We start from the raw sequence: 19,790 nt of genomic DNA on the forward strand, positions 1-19,790 counted from the left end.
TTAGTTGAAAGTTGATAGTAGCAATTATGCGGACTGGGTCCGTAAACTGAGGATTGTCCTCATTGCTGCACAGAAGGCTTATGTCCTTAATGCACCGCTCGGTGTGCTGAACCTCAGCGTCGTCTGTAGATGTTACGAAACATCTGACATACACGTTTTGATGACTACATGATAATTCAGTGTGTGATGCTAACGGTTTAAAATTGTGGCGACAAGACAGTTTTGAAACGTCGCAGAACATATGAGATGTTCCAAAGACTGAAATTGGGATTTCAGACTAATGCCCACGTCAAGGGGTATGAGACCTCTGACAAGTTTCTTAAGCCTGCAAACTAAGGGAGAAAAGCTCAATCGTTGAGCATGTACTCGGATTGTCTGAGTACCACAATCGCTTGAATCGAGTGGGAGATAATCTTCCAGATGAGATAGTGATTGTTCTCCATAGTCACTGCCACCAAGCTATTAGAGCTTCGTGATGAACTATAACATATCAGGGATAGATATGATGATCCTTGAGCAATTCGCGATGTTTGACACCGCGAAAGTAGAAATCAAGTAGGAGCATCAATTGTTGATGGTTAGTAAAACCACTAGTTTCAAGAAGGGCAAGGGAAGAAGGTATACTTCATGAAACAACAAATCATTTGTTGCTCTAGTGAAGAATCCCGAGGTTGAACCCAAACCCGAGACTAAGTGCTTCTGTAATGAGGGGAACGGTCACTCAAGCAGAACTACCCTAGATACTTGGTAGATGAGAAGGCAGGCAAGGTCGACAGAAGTATATTGGATATACATTATATGAATGTGTACTTTACTAGTACTCCTAGCAGCACCAGGGTATTAGATACCGGTTCGGTTGCTAAGTGTTAGTAACTCGAAATAAAAGCTGCGGAATAAACGGAGACTAGCTAAAGGTGAGATGACAATATGTGTTGGAAGTGTTTCCAAGGTTGATGTGATCAAGCATCGCATGCTCCCTCTACCATCGAGATTTGGTGTTTGCGTTGAGCATAATTGGATTATGTTTATCGCAATACGGTTATTCATTTAAGGAGAATAATGGTTACTCTGTTTATTTGAATAATACCTTCAATGGTCTTGCACCTAAAATGAATCTCGATCGCAGTGATACACATGTGCGTGCCAAAAGATATAAATTAGTAATGATAGTACCACATACTTGTGGCACTGCCATTTGAGTCATATTGGTATAGAACGCATGAAGAAGCTCCATGTAGATGGATCTTTGGACTCACTCGTTTGAAAAGATTGAGACATGCGAACCATGTCTATTGGTATATATGCATGAAGAAACACAATGCAGATGGATCGTTTGGACTCACTTGATTTTGAATCACTTGAGACATGCAAATCATACCACATGGGCAAGATGACTGAAAGGCCTCGTTTTCAGTAAGATGGAACAAGAGAGCAACTTGTTGGAAGTAATACATTTTGATGTATGCAGTCCAATGAGTGCTGAGGCATGCAGTGGATATCGTTATGTTCTTACTTCACAGATGATTTGAGTAGATGCTGAGTATATTTACTTGATGAAACACAAGTCTGAATTATTGAAAGGTTCAAGTAATTTCAGAGTGAAGTTGAAGATCGTCGTGACAAGAGGATAAAATGTCTGTGATATGATCATAGAGATGAGTATCTGAGTTACGAGTTTGGCACACAATTAAGACATTGTGGAAAGTGTTTCACAATTAATACCGCCTGGAACACCACAGTGTGATGGTGTGTCCGAACATCATAACTGCACCCTATTGGATATGGTGCATGCCATGATGTCTCTTATCGAATTACCACTATTGTTTATGGGTTAGGCATTAGAGATAACCGCATTCACTTTAAAAGGGGCACCACGCAATTCCGTTGAGACGACACCGTTTAGAGAAACCTAAGTTGTCGTTTCTTAAAAGTTTGGGGCTGCGATGCTTATGTGAAAAAGTTTTAGGCTGATAAGCTCGAACCCAAAGCGGATAAATGCATCTTCATAAGAATACCCAAAATAGTTGGGTATACCTCCTATTTCAGATCTGGAAGCAAAAGTAATTGCTTCTAGAAATGAGTCCTTTCTCGAGGAAAAGTTTCTCTCGAAAGAATTGAGTGGGAGGATGGTGGAGACTTGATGAGGTTATTGAACCATAACTTCAACTAGTGTGTAGCAGGGCACAGGAAGTTGTTCCTGTGGCACCTACACCAATTGAAGTGGAAGCTTATGATAATGATCATGAAACTTCGGATCAAGTCACTACCAAACCTCGTAGGACGACGAGGATGCGTACTACTTCAGAGTAATGCGTAATCCTGTCTAAGTCATGTTGTTAGACAACGATGAACCTATGAGCTGTGGAGAAGCGATGGTGGGCCCGGATTCCGACGAATGGCTCGAGGCCATGAAATCCGAGATAGAATCCATGTGTCAGAACAAAGCATGGACTTTGGTGAACTTGCCCGATGATCGGCAAGCCATTGAGATAAATGGATCTTTAAGAAGAAGACGGACATGGACGGTAATGTTACCGTCTATGAAGCTCGACTTGTGGCAAAGAGTATTTTCACTAGTTCAAGGAGTTGACTACGATGAGATTTTCTCATCCGTAGCGATGCTTAAGTCCGCCGGAATCATGTTAGCATTAGCTGCATTTATGAAATCTGGCAGATGGATGTCAAAAACAAGTTTCCTTACCAGTTTTCGTAAGGAAAGGTTGTATGTGATACAATCAGAAAGGTTTTGTCGATCCTAAGGATGCTAAAAGGTATGCTAGCTCCAGCGATCCTTCCATGGACTAGAGCAAGCATCTCGGAGTCAGAATATACGCTTTGATGGAGTGATCAAAGTTTTTTGGGTTTATACAAAGTTTGTTGGAAACTTGTATTTACAATAAAGTGAGCGGGAGCGCTACAACATTTCTGATAAGTATATGTGAATGACATATTGTTGATCCGAAATGATGTAAAATTTCTGGAAAGCATAAAGGGTTGTTTGAAAGGAGTTTTTCAAAAGAAGACCTGGATAAAGCTGCTTACATATTGGGCATCAAGATCTATAGAGATAGATCAAGACGCCTGATGACACTTTCAAAGAACGCACACCTTGACATGATTTTGAAAGAGTTCAAAATAGATCAGCAAAGAAGGAGTTCTTGGCTGTGTTACAAGGTGTGAGTATTGAGTAAGACTCAAGACCTGACCACAGCAGAAGAGAGAGAAAGGACGAAGGTCGTCCCCTATGCTTTAGACGTAGGCTCTACAGTATGTTATGCTGTGTACCGCACATGAAGTGTGCCTTGCCATGAGTTGGTCAAGGGGTACAACAGTCATCCGGGAATGGATCACATGACAGCGGTCGAACTTATCCTCAGTATCTAGTGGACTAAGGAATTTTCTCGATTATGGAGGTGAAAAGGAGTTCGTCGTAAAGGGTTACGTCGATGCGAACTTTGACACTAATCCGAATGACTCTGAGTAGTAGACCGGATTCGTATAGTAGAGCAGTTATTTGAAATGGCTCCAAGTAGCGCGTGGTAGCATCCACAAGATGACATAGATATTCGTAAAGCACACACGGATCTGAAAGGTTCAGGCCCGTTGACTAATAACCTCTCTCACAAGCATAACATGATCAAACCAGAACTCATTGAGTGTTAATCACATAGTGATGTGAACTAGATTGTTGACTCTAGTAAACTCTTTGGATGTTGGTCACATGGTGATGTGACCTGTGAGTGTTAATCACATGGTGATGTGAACTAGATTATTGACTCTAGTGCAAGTGGGAGACTGTTGGAAATATGCCCTAGAGGCAATAATAAATTGGTTATTATTATATTTCCTTGTTCATGATAATCGTTTATTATCCATGCTAGAATTGTATTGATAGGAAACTCAGATACATGTGTGGATACATAGACAACACCATGTCCCTAGTAAGCCTCTAGTTGACTAGCTCGTTGATCAATAGATGGTTACGGTTTCCTGACCATGGACATTGGATGTCGTTGATAACGGGATCACATCATTAGGAGAATGACGTGATGGACAAGACCCAATCCTAAGCCTAGCACAAGATCGTGTAGTTCGTTTGCTAAGAGCTTTTCTAATGTCAAGTATCATTTCCTTAGACCATGAGATTGTGCAACTCCCGGATACCGTAGGAATGCTTTGGGTGTACCAAACGTCACAACGTAACTGGGTGGCTATAAAGGTGCACTACAGGTATCTCCGAAAGTGTCTGTTGGGTTGGCACGAATCGAGACTGGGATTTGTCACTCCGTGTAAACGGAGAGGTATCTCTGGGCCCACTCGGTAGGACATCATCATAATGTGCACAATGTGACCAAGGAGTTGATCACGGGATGATGTGTTACGGAACGAGTAAAGAGACTTGCCGGTAACGAGATTGAACAAGGTATCGGGATACCGACGATCGAATCTCGGGCAAGTAACATACCGATTGACAAAGGGAATTGTATACGGGATTGATTGAATCCTCGACATCGTGGTTCATCTGATGAGATCATCGAGGAGCATGTGGGAGCCAACATGGGTATCCAGATCCCGCTGTTGGTTATTAACCGGAGAGTCGTCTCGGTCATGTCTGCGTGTCTCCCGAACCCGTAGGGTCTACACACTTAAGGTTCGGTGACGCTAGGGTTGTAGAGATATTAATATGCGGTAACCCGAAAGTTGTTCGGAGTCCCGGATGAGATCCCGGACATCACGAGGAGTTCCGGAATGGTCCGGAGGTAAAAGATTTATATATGGGAAATCTTGTTTTGGTCGCCGGAAAAGTTTCGCGCATTATCGGTATTGTACCGGGAGTGCCGAAAGGGGTCCGGGGGTCCACCAAGGGGTCCACCTGTCCCGGGGGGCCACATGGGCTGTGGGGTGTGCGCCTTGGCCTATATGGGCCAAGGGAACCAGCCCCAAGAGGCCCATGCGCCAAGAGATAAGATAAAGGGAGAGTCCTAAAGGGGGAAGGCACCTCCTAGGTGCCTTGGGGAGGATGGACTCCTCCCTGGCCGCACCCTTCCTTGGAGGAAGGGCCAAGGCTGCGCCCCCCTCTCCCTTGGCCCTATATATAGTGGGGGGAGGGAGGGCAGCAGATGCTAAGCCCTGGCGCCTCCCTCTCCCTCCCGTGACACATCTCCCTCCTCCCGCAGCGCTTGGCGAAGCCCTGTTGGAATCCTGCTACTTCCACCACCATGCCGTCGTGCTGCTGGATCTCCATCAATCTCTCCTCCCCCCTTGCTGGATCAAGAAGGAGGAGACGTCGCTGCTCCGTACGTGTGTTGAACGCGGAGGTGCCGTCCGTTCGGCGCTAGGATCATCGGTGATTTGGATCACGACGAGTACGACTCCATCAACCCCGTTCTCTTGAACGCTTCCGCTCGCGATCTACAAGGGTATGTAGATGCACTCCTTCCCTCTCGTTGCTAGTAAACTCCATAGATTGATCTTGGTGATGCGTAGAAAATTTTGAATTTCTGCTACGTTCCCCGACACCATTGCTACAATGTGTTGAAGGATGAAGAGAAATGGAAGCCACGTGATATGACAAAGAGGAGAGCAAGAAAAGCAAGGCAACTATTGATTTGGATGATGATGATGAGGAGGAGGCATCAAGTGATGGAGGCAAGAAAAGCCCTACACGAATTTGTGGCACAAACCGGGACTAAAGGGCCTCGTGGGGCATAAACCGGTACTAAAGGGCTAACCTTTAGTGTTACTAAATTCTAAAAGGAAAAAAGTTATGCTCAAATTTCAGTTTTTTTAATTTTGGTCAAACTGTTGTCAAACTACTTATTCAAGAAATATTAGTGTTACTAAATAATTATTCAAGAATATCGGTGTTACTAAATAATTATTTCAGTTTTTTGAATTTTGGTCAAATCTGGTCAAACTACTTATTCAAGAAATATTATTGTTACTAAATTTTTTTTTAGAATAATAGTTTCAAACTCAAACGGTGAAACGTGTGACTTCATGCTCAAGCTAAACTCCTGAGGGTTAATAGGATTGACAGCTTACTACTGTCAGGAAAACAACAAGTGGAGACTTGGAAACTAGGGGGGATAGAACTCGGAAGTTAAGCTTGCTCAGGCTGGAGTAGTGAGAGGATGGGTGACCGGACGGAAGTTAGACGATTTGGAATGAGTGATCCACACTTGAGCAGTTATGAGGGGTGATTAGAGACTAAATCGTCAAATAATTCAGAAAATTAAAAATCGGAAAAAAATCATTTTTTTCAATTTTTTTGAAAAACCTACTACCGACCCAGCGCTGGCTCGTGCCACGTGGTGGCCCTTTAGTTGCGTTCGTGCTGAACCGGTACTAAAGGGGGGGGCTTTAGTCCCCACACTTCAGTGTCGGTTACAGAACCGACACTAAAGGGCCTTACGAACCGGTGCTAAAGCCCGGTTCTGCACTAGTGATTGTTGGAATGGGAGAAGTACTTGTTCTTCATGGACGCATCTACACTCGATGATAGGCAAAAGGAGTACGTCAATCTTTCCCGTGAAGAAGTCTTGGTCTAAAAAGTGCCATGGCCACGGGAGGCATGGGAGCAACCATGGGAGGCATGGGAGGCTTCGGAGGCATGGGTTGCTTTCGGGGCTACCATGGGAGGCATGGGAGCACCGACGGGAGGCATGGGAGCACCTATGGGAGGCAAGGGTGGCTTCGGAGCAACCATGAGCGGTATGGGAGGCTTCAGAGCTACCATGGGAGGCATTGGTGGCTTAGCAGCTACCATGGGCAGCACGGGAGGCACGAGCTTTGGCTCTCTCAAGAGAGGCATGGGAGCACCTCCGGGTGACATTGGTGGACACATGTCTTTCGGTGTGCCTCACATACCTTTGCATGATGCCGTTGGATATCTTGCGAACACCATTCGAGCTCCCAATGACGATGCGGCGCGCGACAATGAAGAGGAGGGGGAAGAATCGTCTTCGGATGAGGAAGAATCGGAGGAAGAAGAAGACGACGATGATGTGGCATGATTGTTGATGTGCCATTTGTTCATGTGAATTATTATGTGTCATAAACTTGGGTGATTTTAAACTATGTTGTGCAATTGAACTATGATATGTCTTTATTTTGCACATTTGTTTAATGTTTGAAACATCATCATATTGTCAAAATGGACATGTAAAATCATATTTGTAAGTGCCACCTGCTTGCGCGCGCTGTAAATTAGCAGGCCTGCTGGAGCTGCTCACGCGGGTCATATTTTGCCGCGGCTGCTGGAGCCAGCTACTTCATTCGCGCCAAAAACCGTTATTTTGACGTTGTAAAAAGGTTTTAGCGTGCCACGCGGTTGCGCGCATGTTGAAGATGCTCTTATATACAACAAATAAAATTAAGTAGATCTACTTGTGTTGTTGGGGCTACACACTACGTACGTTCGATCCCCAAAATTTCCGCACCCCAAAACCTTTTCTCCTGATCAAGATCAATCGCAAATCCATGAATCTGGGATCGGGGCCTAGGGTCGACTCGCAGGCGTCGCCGCGATCTGCAGCTGGGGCAGACCGCATCAGCACGCGCCAGCGTCCTCTCCAGCCGGTGGAACGGCCTCTGGACCCGCCTTCTATGATCTATACTGGCATCACCCTCAACGCTATCACGGTCCGCTCGCCGTCGCTGCAGGAGCTCGTGCTCGAGGTGGAGAGCCAAACGAGCGTACGCGGCTTCATGGTCGCAGCACCCATGCTGGAGCAACTAACCGTGTCCGCCCGGGTGAGAGACGACCTCAGCGTCTCCGTACTGGCGCCAATATATGGCGATGTCTCATGGCACTGCCGTTACCGCAGCAAGTCCATGGGGATTGGAGGCTGGGCGCTTGAGAGAGTGAGCCTTGTGATGTCGCCGACGGCGAGACGACAAGCTCCAGTGCTGCAGATACAAGTTTTCAAGGTTTATTTGTCACCTCTTTAGTCCCTTGTATATACATTGACACCGAGTTTTATGATGGATGGAACTATTCGCTAGAATCTCTCTGCACTTGTGCAGCATAGGTACCTTTTCTCGGATTGGTTGTGGATGCAAGATAACTTAGCATATACACCAATATGTTATTCTTAGGACAAAGTGAATTGCCAAAAGTATTGCGGCTGCGAGCCTAATGACTGGACAGGCCAAACTATCACCTTGACGGAGATTGAAGAAGTGGAAATCGACGGTTTTCAAGGAGACAACTACGAGTTTGACTTCCTGGAACATCTATTAAGATGTGCGCCGATGCTTAAAAGAGTGATCCTAAAATGGTCAGGATGAGGACACGCGAAGTAACGCAAAAGTTCACGACTTCTCCATGGTGCATCCTTCTGTGGAATGCCACTATGTTGTATCTTCCGATCATGTATCTGTGGCTCCTAGCTAGCTTCTTGGAATTTTTTGTAGTTCCATCAAACTAAACATTTGTCGTATAATCTGTTGACCGCTCTTGTCATATAATACTACAAAATATAGTTTTGCATAATTGTACGCTACTGTGGAGCCCTAGCAATGCAGTTTTGTGTCCCTAAATTTTGGATAACACAGAGCTTTAGTCATTCCGTACTCTTTCCAATGCATTTGATTGTTGGACATTTCACCCAAAAATTCTCTCAAGTTTTATAGCAGTGCACTCTAGCATTATAGTAACAAGTATTTTGTACATCCAAAATGAGGAAATATTGACTATCATACACCACAACCACATTACATGAAGGTTGGTTGTGAACCTCACTGAATTTCGCCACCGATGATCCTACCGATAATGAATGATCCTTTACTTTGGTCAGGAAAGAAATGCCTATGATGCATGAAACCTCAACCTCCTAAGGTATGTTACCCAACATTTTCAGACTTGTGCACATGATGATATATGTTCACTCCAAATTTTCTTTTTGATACTAATTTGATCAGCCAATGTTAGGAATATATTGTTCCATCATGAGTTCCATTGCAAACATGCAACCCACTTTGAAGACTGGCATGAAATTACAATAAACAGTTATATTCATATTTATTTATGTATATTACGAAGAATTTATTCACCTGATCTTACAGTGTTCTGTTCTGGGTTATTACTTACTAACTGGAGTACCTCATGTGTTCCTAAAGTAAATCTTACATGGAACAATTTATTTCAGAATAGTTTACCTTCTCCTATTTTCTATATTCACGTGAAGTTTAGCCTTTGTGTGGTAATTGTATATAGTGTTAGCCTATAAGAACTTATTTCAATGAACCTCATAGATTTTCCCGGCAAAAAATCATCTGCATTAGCATCCCCCTAGAAAGAAGAGAAATTACTATGGGTCTGAAGGATATCAGTCATCCTTGCAATTTTATGACATGGAGCAGAATGGGGTAATTTTAGGAGACTGAGGAGCCGCAAACCCATCAACTGGATATAAGTAAAAAGAAAACAGGTTCAACATTTTTTATAGGCATATATATGATTTGTTGTGGCTGTTGATAGACATTATTTTGAATACTACCAAGGATAAGCTGGATTGCCGGAAAATGCTATTTCGGTCAGAAAATAATACAAGTTGCCAGCTAATCTGTTTGTACCCTTCAGTAAGCAATCTGCAACTACAAGTGTTACTTTCACATTTCAGACTTGGTAGTGTGTACATATTTTCTTCCTTCTGCACACTAGAAGGATGCAAAATCACCTTTTACCTATTTTAAAATAAAAATGTGCAGTATGATACTTCTACCATACATAGGATGCTTTGTTGGAAGCAATGGTGTTTGCTAAGCTAGTGTCATGGTCATGTAGAAACATCACCTTCTAGACCAAAGGCGTGGTTTGCCTTTCAAGAACTATACAACAACTTTTGTATGCACTTTTTTACAACAACAAAAAAATCTATAGTTGAGATTTCTTTGTGCAAGGTATCTGATATCCATCATGTATTCTCTTTGGCCGTGCTTATGCACTCAAAAAAATAGGGCCATGTAGAAGTTCACTCTTGATTTTAGTCTTCTTTTCTGAAAGAGTTTAACTATGTTGTTTATACAATCCTTGGAGCAAGAACAAACTCAACAAGGGCAATCAAACAAGTTCAAAGATCGTGGAGTAGCACAGGTCCTCAACTCAGCTCCCTGGGCATTTGAGGAGGTACCAATGTTTGAACGAACAACAAGGTCATGTCGAGGTCGCATGAAGTCGCCTGTTGGAATTTATGACGTTGTGCAATTGGATTAAAAAAGTGATAGCTGTATGCCGATTTGTGAGTTATCATGGTATCCTCGGTTTTGAACATCAGTTGTAAACATAAATACATAATGATCTACCACCGGTGTTATTTATCCCTTACATGTTAGACCAAAATGTATAATTTTCTCATTAGACATGCATAACTTAGATATACCATCTTAATTTTCTCACTGGCCATATTTTCTTAAATATCTTACATCATTTTCTCAAGATGGACTGACGCGGCAATACACACTTTCATCGTCTAGTACATCAGTACAATATGAGCAGGAGTAGGGTATTACCTCTATCGTGGGGGCCCGAACAATGGTAAATCTGATCTCCTCTTTCCCCTCCAATCTACTCACCTTGTCAGGATACCTTGTCGATGTACCTGCCAGCTTTTACTCCGACAAGGAGCATGCGTGATCTCTTTCCATAAGTACAATTCTTTCAATCTAATATTTTATTTTTGAAATGGAGGCAAAAGATTCACCTTATCGATTAATGAAGAACAAGAGAATTGCCCAGTTAATTAACAGATAACCGAGGGAAAACCGTCACAAATCGCTGAGCGGCGCTCATATAATACCCCACACACAACTCAACATACAAGGCCTCGCCAAGATCGCACACCGGTGTCATCGTCATCATTTGTCCCCAACTGGCATCATCGCCCTTACTAAACTCCAAGGAAGCGACTCCGACTTCAGCAAACACGAACATCAACCCAATCCTCACCGTAGAGGCAGTGAGGTGACACAAGAAGACCTGTGCCAGAAACTCAGCCACTTTGCGCCAAGAGCAGCGCAACTCCGACTCTGAAGGAGAGCTCCGAAGGAGAAACTCTGCAAGGTTGCCGCCTTTGAAATTCACCGAACAGACCACCTGTTGCATGTCATCGTTGCCACCGGGGCCCCACCACCGCAACTCTGACTTCACCACAACAAAACAATCTGAGGTAATTCCATGGACAAGCTGGAGAAGAGTCGACTACCTCAACCATTGCCGCACCTCCGACATCGCTCGCCCGTCTTCATTGTCACAGAAGACCCGACGCTAAGACCATCACCGTCCACATCAAACCACATCGGTGTTGGCAAGACCAATACCCTGACCATGGACATCACCACCGCTGCCACGGCAACCCTCATCTCCTCATCGTTGAGATGCACCACACTCACGCCACCATCCACATGTCCCGCTGGCTGACGATGCACCACAGCTCGACGATGCCTTCAAGAAAGTCACAACGCCAACTAACGTTGTCGTCGCTGGCCCCAGCCATGGCTGGGGATGAGGTTTCCCCCGGGTTCACTCTGAACATCCCCAGCCGAAAGACTCCATCCGGCCAGTCCACCTGCCTGCCGCAGCTTCTCCAGATCCAAGGCGCAACACATAGCCTCCTCTCGGTAGCCGCAACCGTCTCAAAGTGGAGCTCAGCCCAGGCACTGCGGCAGCCAAGCGACGGAACAGAGCCACCGAGGACCAGATCCACCACCGAGAGCCACCAACGACCAGATCCACCACATCGCGTCGTCTCCACCTTCACCGTTGGCAAGCAGCTGCCCTCATAGGCCCAGATCAGGAACCTGCAGACATCCCCGACACCGCGCAAGCAGCCTCCGCCATCGTGCTCCACGAAGCCTCCTTCCGGTAGCAGGCAGTAAACGCACCACCACTGGCAACGGGAAACGGCCCCAAGAACGGGGCGTGCAGCTCATGCATCTCCCTATGTGCGCCCGAGAGCCCACGCGCGGTCGCACGGACGGCACAATCGTTGCACCACTTAAGGTACTCCATCGAACGAACCCCACCACAGACCTCCAACAGCAGCAGCACTATCCGGAACGAGCTCCCGCTGACCGTCCACTCAACCGTGCGCTACTTTCTCACATGGCATTTTAATTATTAAGATAATGCCATTTTAATAATTATTAATAACATGGCATTTTTATTAATAAGAGGATGACAATTGTAATAATAAGAGCATGGCATTTTTATTTTCAACTACATGGCAATGTTTTGTTACTAAGCGCATGGCATTTTTATTAATAATAGGATGGCATTTTTATTGTTATTACTATGACATTTTTAATGTTGAGAGGATGGTATTTTTATTTTTAGTGGCATGACATTTTTTATTATTAAGCGCATGGCATTTCTGTTAACAATAGGATGGCATTTTAATTATGTATGAGGATGATATTTTATCATTGCTACGATGCCATTTTTAATGTTGAGAGGATGGAATTTTTATCTTTAGTGACATGAAAAATTATTATTGGGGCTTATCGTTATAAAAACATTTTATGTAGAGGATGGCAATTTTCATAGCATGGCAATTTAAGATTTATAAATACTTCTTTTTGTAGCTGGCCACGGCAATTTGTTATGTAGAAACATCAATGCTCAAGGTGGAATCTGTTTTGTGGCGCCCGTTAATACATCTCTAGGTCAGATAAGGTCAAACGTTCGCGTGAGGCTGGCTGCGAGCTGACGGCAGCCAGATATTAGGGCGAATCCTATTCGGCGCCCTCAGTGCCCGTTACAATACAATTTCCAAACGGGTGCACACCCCCTCCCTCCCCGCTGTGCGGGCCCATCTAGCTTTTTCTTTTCTGTTTACCAGAGCGCCAGAAAATCTAGTGCTGAGAATCGAACGAGGGACTTCCTTGTTAATGCCACACTGCAGTAACCACCCTGCCACACGAACTTGATATGCTTACTTCCATCGTTTCCTTGTCTTATCGTTTTTTCCTGTTATTTGTCTTTCATTTTTCTTTTCTTTGTTTTTAATTTTCTGTTTTGTTTTTTTCCATTTTCCTACTTCCTCGTTCCATGAACCTTTTTCAAATCCGTGGACATTTTTTAAATTAATGATTTTTATTAAATTCGGTGAAATTTTTTCAACTTCGATGAACTTTTTTCCAATTCGATGAATAATTTTCTCATTTTCATGATTTTTTAGTATTGATTACCTTTTTCCAAAATCGATAATTTGTTTTTAAAATTCACTGAATTATTTTTCAAATTTGTGTACTTTTTTCAAATCCCATCAAAATTTTCCTCAAATTTGTGAGCAGTTTGCAGCGATTAACTATTTTTTCAAACTCGATGAATTTTTTAAAAAAATAAATGAACTTTTTTCAATATTGATGATTTAAAAAAAACAATGCAATTTTTTCCTAAATGATGAACCTTTTCACCTTTTCATAAACTTTTTTCAAAATCGATGAATTTTTTTAAGTTTGTGAATTAAAAAAATGATAAACTTTTTCTCAAAATTGATGAACTTTCTTTGTGTTTGTGAACTTTCTTAAAAAATGATGAACTTTGTCTCAAAATCAATGATTTTTTCCATTATCATGATTTTTGAAAATAAATAAATAAATCTAAGTGGTAGATAAATAGCGCAGCAACACTTGTTTTTATATTTATTAGCGCTATTATCAGTCACATGTGTCCAATTTCTGTAATGGTTAGCTAAGCCCTAACAAGGTTTTTTTTTCTTTGCGTTATTCGTTCGCTGCGCTTTGTCCTTGCGGGCCGGCCCAACAATGCGCTGCAGTGGGCGCCAGCATCCTGTTCGGGCACTTAAGGCGCCGAGCAGGAGCTCCCAGATATTAGCATCAATTTGGTTTCCAATTCCCCCCGAAAAAGTAAACTTAGTATCCAATTGTATGGGAGCGTCCTGGTCCAGTGAGTGAACTAAGATTTTATTGTTCTTGATATTTTTCTCAATCAATTTTGTAAATTTATTCATACAAATCTTAAAAAGGTGTTCAGCCAATTGTATGAAAAGAAAAACAAGAAATACAATCCTTTTCTTTTTTGAGGTAAACCACATGTATTCATTCATAAGGAGAGTTACAAACCCACACATAGCCACGATCTTGAGGCACCCAGAAGACAACTGGTACAACACTTTGCAAAAAGGATCCCACTAGAAAAGCAATGAAGCCCTTCAGGGACCAAAAAGCAAAACCACCAACAGTCATCGCCTTACGCCGGAGCTTCGCCGGGGAGAAGGGAGACACCAACATGCCCATCACAGAAGAAACGCCATAGCAGACAAAGCTGCGTTGTGAGTCAATGAAGCAGGCCGCCATGCAACCTGAGGCCTTGTGGCACGTTGACCGAGGATCATCCCCATGCTCTTCTACCCGCTGCTCGACCGATCTCGTCCAACACTGTCGGAGAGAAGACTCGAAGCCACATTCTTGCACCCGCCTAACATGTGTTGAACCGGTTGTTTTCCAGATCAGGTCGCCGCAGCCGCAGTCAAAGAAGTAAGCACCAGCGACCCCGCTGCATCCGGAACATAGCCACCAATCCCCACCACTACATTGCAGCAAACGCCGCCGCGACGGCAGGATTGAAGCACAAAGGCCCTCCACAAAGTCGCTGCCGCCACTGCACCGACCAAGTTTGACCACCAAACATACCTGACCCACTGCCCACGACAGATGAAAGCACCACGCGGGAGAAGGATGAGGAGACACTTTATTCACGGCCGCCATGAACGTCACAGGAGCAGCATCCATGGCCGGCAGAAACACTAAGCAACCTAGTCGAAACTACTGCTGTACACACCACGCGCGGAGTCCGGCGACTCCGCCGGAGACAACGCCGGCAAAATGGTTGCTACTAGCGCGGTGATTTCACCACTTCCTCTCTGAACAAAAAGGAAGGGCAGTTAGGGAGGAGTAGTTATGGGCGAGACGTGGTGCGGGCGCATGTAGAAATACGGTCCTTGGTGCCATGTCCCAAGTGACGACTGAGATTTTGCAATTCTATTGATCATCAGCTCGATTTGGGACTTATAGGGAGTTTCCGAAGACAGCAACACCATGCAGTGTCCGATGTAAATTTGGAGCGGAGCCCGTTCTCTTTCCGAAACGGTTGATGATCGGTTGCACCCATCCGACCTGTACAATATATATTGACTTGACTCACGTTGTGGCAAACCGGAAAACCCTAACCCATCGACCCCATCGACGATATACGTACAGATATCGATGAAGCTGCGATCAGGGCGTAGCCTCGGCTCGCCAGCGCCGCCGCGCGATCGGCCGCCGGAGCGGCGGACCGCATCAGCGCCCTCCCCGACGATCTGCTCCTCCTGGTCCTCGCCCGCCTCCGCTGCGTCCGCATCGCCGCGCGTGCGAGCCTCCTCTCCCGCCGATGGCGCGGCCTCTGGACCCGCCTCCCCGACCTCGTCTTCCGCGACGTCGTATTCCCCTCCGTCGAACCGGTGCTCGCCCGCGTGGTCTCCTCCGCCTCGGCGGTGTCCCTCCTCGACATCTGCGTCCCGGAGCGATCCTGCTCGGTCCGCGCGGCAGGGCCCCGCGTCACCGTCACCTCGCTGCTGCGCGCCATCGCGCTGCTCTCACCGGAGCAGCTCGTCCTCGTGATCCCATTGTGTGAAGCTTGGTCAGAGAGGGTCAAGCTGCCGTGCTTCCAGCGCGCCAACTCCATCTCTCTCTCCTCCTCCTTCCTACTGGGCGCACGGCGGCCGGCCAATTGTTTCCCGCGCTCACGACCCTGGTTCTCATGCCCCACCGACCTCGACGCTCTGGTGCCCTGCTGCCCGCGCCTGCGCGTGCTCAGGTACACTTTTCCCGGCGGCTGGCAGCTCGGCATCACGGTTCACTCCGCGTCGCTCCGGGAGCTCGTCCTGGAGGACACAGAACATTGGGCATTTCTATGTGAGATCGACGTCGCAGCACCCATGCTAGAGCAACTAACCCCGTCCTCCCACGTCGCAGCACCCATGCTCAGCGTCTCCGTCTTGGCGCCGATGGCCGACAATATTTCGTGGCGCTGCCATTACAACAAAAAAATCATGGGGCTGGGTGACTGGACACTCGCGACAGTGAGCTTGCTGTCGACGCCCGTGGCGGCAGAGAGACGACGACCTCCGGTGCTGCGCATAGACGCAATCAGGGTTAGTAGTTTGCTACCTCCTCCTCCCCATTGCTGCTGTGCACAATGACAGTCACAGGGGCGTATCCAAATATATTGACCACCATGGTGAACAGGACACAGGTATAAATGTACTCCCTCGTTCCTAAATATAAGACTTTTTAGAGATTCCACTATAGACTATATATATACGGAGCAAAATGAGTGAATCTACACTCTAAAATGCGTCTATATACATATGTATGTAGTTCATATTTAAATCTCTAAAAAGACTTATATTTAGGAACGAAGGGAGTACTATCTATGGTTTCATAGAATCCCAACATAAAGTTTAAAAGACTGACATTTAAATGAAGACACCAGGATTTATGATGAAATTGTCTTCTCGAATATGCAGAAAACATTCGTCTACCAGCATGTATCATGGGCGCGAGAAGTGGAGAAACATCTGCAGTTGCAGATTGCCTCAGAGTTATCTGTCATTGACTTGGAGCTGCATCTTATACCTTTCGGCCATGGTTACGGAGCAGCCGTGTTTTTCTTCCTCGAGATGCATACGATCCGTACTACCATACATATATAAGCTCAAGGTTACCCTACCCGAATCCATGGTACGTTCGTCATTAATTGACTAAATAATTCTTTATGCGATGCAGTGCCAGTGCTATGTGTTACTACTCTGCCAAAAAATGTGATATGCATACTAGGAGTACTTGTTCAACATATTAGTTATTTTCTTTGTTGTACATTCAAAAAAAACTTATTTTATTATTGTACAGTCAATATTTCTTATTTGTATAATACATTCTTAGGGCAAGAAAAAATGCCAGGAATATTGTTGTTGCATGCCCAAGGACTGGACAAGCCAAATTGTCTCCTTGACAAAGCTTGAAGAAGTGGAAATTGACGGTTTTCAAGGAGACAACCACGATTTTGAATTCCTGGAACATCTATTGAGATGTGCACTAATGCTTAAAAGAGTGATCCTGAAGCAGTTGGATGATGTCGCACCAGGTGAAACAAAAATTCACGACTTCTCCATAGCGCATCCTTCATTGGAATGCCACTATGTTATCCTATATACCTAAGAGATTGATCCCCACTAACCTATTTATCTTAACCACATCACCATACAATTATGAATGGGATAAGGCCTACCTTAACATGCAACCATGTATTATAAAGACCCACCACCACATGCAACCATGCACGGGAAATTAATTATCATTCTATTGTTCAACTTATATTCAATAAATATTTTATCAAATATAGTAAGTCATGAATTTTTAATTTTGCTTCATGTGTTGTTAATCTAAAAAATTATATTCCACATAATCAAATGTCATTGAAATATATTGCAACCAATTCCCGCAGCAACGCGCAGGGCATCATCTAGTATCTTCTGGTTTTGTGTCTTTGCCTATCTAGTGAGCATTCAATGAGAATTTATGTTCCGCGGAAACCTGGTTATACTTGTGTTGTTGGAGCCATGTAAATGTGGGAAGTTGCCAACTATATAGCTTGATTATACATTCTTATATCCTTGTTCTTATGCTTCGCTTACGTTTGAGAACTGCATTTTCATTCGATTGCGTAGAACATGTCATACAAGTGGGGGGGGGGGGGGGGGGGGGGAGGAAACAAAAGTTCAAAACAAACCATGGTAACAAAGGAAAAAACCTAAAACTCAAAATGTAACATTCCACAATTTCTTCCGCTAGTGACTCTTATCGTTCATGCTAGGCTAAATTGTATCTTTGGGTCAATCTGACGGTGCCGACGTGTCCTCCCTAGCAACGGCTAGCTCTGACAACCATGCCCCCCCCCCCCCCCGCTCCACCAGCCCCCACCGGTGTCCGCCGCTCCGGCCCCGTTGGCCACCCTCTCGGCCCCGCGCGTCCCCCGGCAAACTCCGCTGCCTCCCCCAGCATGCAGGTTCAGGGCAGAAAAGGGCATTTGTCGGTGTGTAAGGGTTCCGAGCGCGCGTCCTCTGCTGCCCACGACGGGCCTGCCCCGCTGCCATTTGCCTCCACCGCCCTTCCGGCGGCACCCCACGGCCAGCTGGTGAAGTCCCCGACGTCTATCGTCGCGGATCTCCATATGTTCCTCCCAATTCTGTCGGATCTGGATCCAGCTCCGCAGCAGCCTCCGTCACCAGTGGCGGGCCAGGTCCCCGCGCCTGAAGCTGGTCTGGTGGTGGTGGTCGATTATGGGCCTGCTTCCAAGTGTGATGCCGACGAAGATGAGGTCGAGCATGGGGAGTTTGTCCCACGGCTGCCTCCGCTGCCGCCAGCGCTCGACTCCGGGCCTGCTTCCGAGTGCGTCATCAACAAGGATAAGCTCGAGCATGGGGAGTTTGTCCCATGGCTGCCTCCACCGCCGCCCGCGCTCGACTCCGGGCTTGCTTCCGACCAAGTTTTTTAATTTCGAGAACAAAATAATTTCGAAGCACACTGAAATATGCAAAAAAATTGAAAATTACTAGTGATTTTGAAATTTCAAATTTCACTTAATTCTAATATAATTTAAATTTATATTGAAATCAGTTTGAGTCTGCGTCGAAATTTTGGGGTTAAAATATTTTGGAGCCTACTGAAATATGCGAATTTTTTGATTTTTTTTGAAATTTTAAACCATGCTTCCGAGTGCGTCGTCGATGAAGATGACGTTGAGCATGGGATTTCGTCCCGCGACTGCCTCCTCCGCCGCCGCCGCCTGCAAGCCAAGTCTCCGCATCTGACATTGGTCTGGTGGAGGTGCTCGACTCCGGGCTTGCTTCCAAGCGCGTCATAGACGGTGGTGAGCTCGAGGACGGGGTGCTCTTCCCGCAGTCACCGCCATCTGACAGATCTGGCGTCATCGCCGGTGATTCACGGCTCCAGTTTGGTTGCTCCATTGTCCAGGATGAAGATGTTGTGGGCATGGGCCGTGCAGCCCGTTCGTCGCCTATCTACGCTCTGGGCATCGCGAGAGGGACTGGTGTCTTCACCTTTCCTCTCTCAGAGCTCCTTGACGATGTGCACCTTCCGCCCCTGCTCCGCCTTGCCCTTCATCGGTTGGGCGATCTTGGGCTTCTGTAGTTGCTCCCGTGACGACCGTCCAAGCTCCAAAGTATGGTACAAGGTAATCACATCACACATGTCAAATAAAAACATACCGCTGGCTTCAGTGATGTTATAGTACAAAATGACACTGAAATACATATACACTGGTACTGGGATGCAGAGAACTTCAGCAAGAGTTCCAACACGCAAAAACCAGTAGTAAAATTGCCATTAGAATGAATAAAATGTATGAAAACTGCTGCACACGAAGACATTTATCTATGGACTATATATGCTAACCATATCTTGCAACAGATAATCAATTCAGAAACATAACAAATGCTAGTGAACATCGAGCACTACCGGAATAACCTTATATGCCTACGGCCATATCTATGCCAATGGCTGGCGTAGGCATAGATGAAGCTATGCCGACGGCTTTTCGCCAGGCCGTCGGCATAGCTCCATCTATGCCTACGGCAGCCGTAGGCATAGTAAGGCCGTCGGCATACATCGATCTATGCCTACAGCAGCCGTAGGCATAGTTAGGCCGTCGGCATAGAGGTGGCCCTGGTGGCTCGGGGACAGACGGCGGGCTGACGCGTCAA

Source organism: Triticum aestivum, chromosome 7D (genome assembly GCF_018294505.1).
Source record: "Triticum aestivum cultivar Chinese Spring chromosome 7D, IWGSC CS RefSeq v2.1, whole genome shotgun sequence".
Taxonomy (NCBI): domain Eukaryota; kingdom Viridiplantae; phylum Streptophyta; class Magnoliopsida; order Poales; family Poaceae; genus Triticum; species Triticum aestivum.